We start from the raw sequence: 5,094 nt of genomic DNA, 5'->3' as shown, positions 1-5,094 counted from the left end.
GTGGGTGTGTGTGTGTGTGTGTGTGTGTGTGTGTGTGTGTGTGTGTGTGTGTGCGTGTGTGTGTGTGTGTGTGTGTGTGTGTGTGAAGCTCAGCGGCTGGAGGCCCAAAGAGGAAAAAGCCTATCCCTCAGGCTGTTTACCTCCACTAGAGCAGTTTATTTGACCCCTGATGATTTAGATGCATAACCAAATAAAAACATGCCTGCGAAGTTCAAACAGCAAGTGACGCATAAAGGGTGCATGAGGTGGGATAACACCATGTTCAGTGATAGTCCACAGCTGGACCTCCCCGCCCCGCCAGCTTGAGCAGTTGAAACACAACGAGAAGTCCAACTCGTGAGTGGACGACCTGAGGGTTACTTGAACATCACTTTTATCGATACTTTACGATACTTTATCGATACTAAGTCTGGGAGTGCAAATGAAAGATGTTCATTTCAGGTTTATTTTCAATGGGAGAGGGCATCTCTATGTTGATCACCACAGGACTGATATCATCATAATTCAACATTTACTCATTTGTGCAATCTTGTTTATGTTTTGACAGGGGAGAATTGTTGTGTCGCAACTGATTCATTTACATAATTTCTCAATGTTGTAAGCACTTACATAATGGCCCATTCATTTTGGATTGAAGTGTGTTTCCCCCGCACGGCCCCTCAACCTGCAGCCTGTACGACACCCACCCAAATGCTCAGGCAGGTTCGTAGGCTGAGGAGATTTTCTCAGATCCTTTAGATACTTGGATGTGCAGCAACAGAGTCATAATTTTGAATTGATAACTCTGTCATATTTAGTGAAGGTTCATGAATCAATTTCATAGGGAGAGCTGTAAATTTTCCTCTACATGTGCACACCCTCATCTGGAGATTGTGATGCAAGTAGGCGACGGACTAGGTTCTCAAAAGAGGGTGTTTTCATGAGGTCCTCGGTGATTACCCTAAGTCCCCTGCTGAAAGTAATTCAGTTCTTCTGGTGAACGATTCGTATGCTTGTTTCAAACATAAAAGCAATATTAGTTTGCTTAACTTTGACATGCTGCGATAGGTGTTTGGAGATGTGTTCGCTGCATGCGTGCGTCACTTAAGAACAAAAGCTGGGGCATCGATGTTGTTTGGCAAATAAACTTTGGTCCAAATTATTATTGGTTTTTACGGATGAGTGACAACTGAATGGAATAAAATGAAGAAAGCACTCTCCAACCTGCTGCACGGTGTCTGTATTGCTTCATATGAGAAGCATTTGGAAAAGTGATTCCCAATATTATATATGCCTTGATCACCCTAGAAAACATTTTTCAGATTTTGCATTCAAAGGGGAAGATGCCAAAGTTATTTTCTACATTAAGAAAATATTTATTGCTACGCAAAAAGACATTCTCAAAAAAAAAACAAAAAAAATCCTTTGCGGTCCTCTTTGGGAAGAACCCATGCTCTAGTAGAGAAAACTGAAAAAAAAAAAAAGCTCACGTGGTCTCTTACGCCAGAGCTTCCACTCATAGCTCCTGCAACACCCTGACGCAGACATATAAATCTGCCTTTACACTCTCTCCCAGTAATGGGCCCTGGCTGTGGTAAGCAGCTTGAAATAGAAGAAGCAAAAAGGGTAAAAAGAGATAACAGAAGCAAGAGGCAGCATTCAGTAGTGGCAGATGCATTTAGCAGCCCAAGGTGGCTTTGCTCCCTTCTGATAGTAACCAGCAGCAGTAACAAAGCGCCATCAAAAATGATCAGCCAACCGTGGCAGGCTAAATTTGGACATGCGTGCGGTGGACACTGACACAGTAAGAAGCATCTTCGCAGAGACGTCAGGTGGAGGAGACCACAATAGAGCATCATGAATATGATTCCCACAGAACAAAAAAAGGGAAGGTGACAGAAGTCTTTCCAATTTCAAATGTAAATTGAGCAGGGGAGAAGAGGTGCTAAAATGTTTTTTTGAGCCCCAAGTGTGTTCCATGACTGAAGCAATGACCTTCCAAGTCAGTCCTGTGTAAAATGCATCTGACATCACTCACAGAGGCTTTTCCATTCCACACACTCAGAACTGTTTTATTTGGACTATGTGATGGTCTCACACTCTATTTTAACGTACACACACTCACTGTTTTGTACCGCTGTGTGCAATCACACACACACACACACACACACACACACACACACACACACACACACACACGGACCCGGTAAGTGATTTCAGAACGGCGATATTCCTTCAATTGACCCAACCTGGTTAACGTTTGACTCATGTTGCCATTTAAAAAGTGACCTCATTTCCAGACGGAAGAAAACACTGATGGATGTATTGGAGCAGTGGCAGGGTACCCCCACATCTCTGCCATGTATGATAATGATCTCATAACACGTAGTGACGTTACTTTCTGGAAATACAAGAATCCATGTGATGTCAGCGCATGGCTCCTTGAAGCTAAAGGACAATCAGAACACACACACACACACACACACACACACACACACGCGCGCGCGCGCACACACACGCGTCTTACTTTTTTATGTACAGTACAGTACTGATGTCACATGGCTGTTTTTCCTCCAACTAAATGATGAAGGGGGGAACATCTTTGTAATGGCTGTTATGGAATAAACCGAGAATAATCAAGCAGATTACTTGGCTCGGCAGTGTCTCGGCTTTGCCAGCAGTGCGGCTTTGTGCTGGTAAATATTTGCTGTTAGCTGAGTTGCATGGCATCAGTACATCACAGGGACATTTTGTGTTTCCCAAACACTTGGCCGGTGACGTCAGGAGGCCCTAATGATATTTAACAAGCCCACCCAGTCCAGCATCACCCCATAAACAACCCTTATGTACCCTTCGTCCCATGTCCAACTACTTTGCAGCACTGGAAAACCCAACACCCACTTAACCCAGTTGTGCGGCCTGTTGTTTTAAGGTAACAAAAACAGACACGCGGCTCAGCGCAACCTTTCATAAACCTCAGTAAAACGTTCCCGCCTTTATTGAGTTGTTGCAGGCGATGGGCTGCTTAGTGTTGGCCTACTGAAGAACATGGCTCAGCTGTTTTGATGTGAGGAAAACCCTGTCTGATAATTAGAACATAAGGAAAGAAAAAAAAACGCTGATGAATGACTGGAAAACCCATAACATCACATCGCCAAACAGCGGGAAACAGAGAAAGCGCTCCCTCTTTTGAGAAAGAGCAGTGCTGAGGAGAAAACAACGAAGAGGAGGAGGATGGAAAAGTGACAGTAAAAAGTCATCGTTTGCGACTGATTGGCAACCGTTTCCAATTAGAGTGGCGGACGACAGGAAAAACAGGCAGGGAAGAAAGGGGTCGCCGGGGCCCAGTTCCATCCGGCAAGCCTCACACATCCACAGAGACGCGCGCACGCGCACACACACACACACACACACACACACACACACACACACACACACACAAAAGTCTTTGCATGCAGCAGAGTTTTCCAGCGGGAGCCCAATTTGTGTTTGGGCTCACTTACACTATTATATTGGGCGGTATGATCTCAGCTTAGACTGAGGCTAAATGTCTGTCTGTTTGCAGGCGGGAGTCTGTCTCTTGTTCGTAAGCGCATTTCGTGCTCATGCGCCTGCACAAAAGGTGTGATACTTGTGTTTGCGTGCTGGCAGACATACATGATCGTGTGTGCGTTTGTGTGTGTGGGGGGGGGGGCAGTCAGCGTGTCTGACAGGAGAGCAGAGGTCATGCTAAGGTTGGGATGAAGTCAGAATGTAATTATGCTTCAATGAACCGAAGGGGAAGTAATAAAGACCAGCTGCATGTTGTGTGACTCTTAAAGTTCCACTTAAAGCAAGCTGCACACTCTCTCCGCTCTCTGGCATTGTGCTGATCAGGGGAACACACAGTATGTTAAGCTCCAAGCCTCAAAAATGGATACAGGGAGAGTTGAGCAAAATACAAACATGCTTGAACACACACAGAGACATTAGCAAAGAGCACAGTCAGCAGCAAATGAAGAGATAAGAATGGGTAGGATATTTCCTCTAGTGTTGTAAGGTGGTGGGGTTGCCAAGGTGACCTGGCATGCGGCCAGGGAGGGAGTTGGTCACTTAGTGCATATATGGATGGAAAATGGGGTAGGAAGGGAAGGCAACACACCAGGTGGTTTCACTCGGGAGATCCAGTCTCCACTGCCTCTGTCAAAAAAAAAAAAAAAAAGGAGGGAAGGAAGGGAAAGAAAAAACATCAACTGGCCCGTCAAAAACAAGGGGGGAAAGGGAGAACTGTATCTCCCCCTGTATGAGCCTCCTTTACCCAGTCCCTTCTGTGAGTCCCCACATTTTCTGCCTCTCTGTTTCTTACTTTATTCGAAACCTTGCCTTTCTCCGTTTTTCTTTCACTCTGTCTTTCTTAATTTTTCTTTCTTTCTATTCTGCTATTTTTCCTTCTTTCTTTCTTTCTTTCTTCATCTCCTCTGCATCTGACTCACTCAGTTTTCCCAGCCCTGCCATGCATAGATACCGTATCCACCAACAAGCGTCTAACAGAGAACCCCCGGGGGAAGGCTGCGAGGGGTTTGACGGCCTCCCGGCAAGGCCTGCTGTGTCCGGGCTGATACGGTTGACTTGGAGCAAGCGCTCCTGCCAGATAAGACACTTACCGTATAACTGGAGACATACAAGGGGAGAAACACCTTGCCTGGAAAAACTCGTAGTACAACTGCAAATCAGGTCGTCGTGATTCTACCAATATTAGCAACCGATGAACAATAGCGGAAAAAAATTGTGTAGCCCTGTCTTTGTTTAAACCTTAGTTCACTTCCTGTTTCAAAGAGGCTGTTGTATGACAAATGAAATTGAAAAAAATATACATTTATTAATTCCCTTGTGCAAAAGCGGAAGAAAAAAAATCCTGAAAAATAAAATTATGTTTGTTGAGCCATTGTAGCGGGCTGTTTTCTGGTTCTTGTGTGATATTAGTAATAGTTACGCAAGACTATTTGAATTTTGGGACAGGTGGAACAGTTCCATGTTATACCAAAGACAATACATTTTTCTATCTCGATTTGAATCTGACTTTGTCAGGATTGGGGATAGGCAACTTTGGACCTCGAGAGCCGCAGTCCCGCTTGG

Source organism: Hippocampus comes, unplaced genomic scaffold (assembly GCF_001891065.2).
Source record: "Hippocampus comes isolate QL1 unplaced genomic scaffold, H_comes_QL1_v1.1 scaffold104, whole genome shotgun sequence".
Taxonomy (NCBI): domain Eukaryota; kingdom Metazoa; phylum Chordata; class Actinopteri; order Syngnathiformes; family Syngnathidae; genus Hippocampus; species Hippocampus comes.
This window is presented reverse-complemented; position numbering follows the sequence as displayed.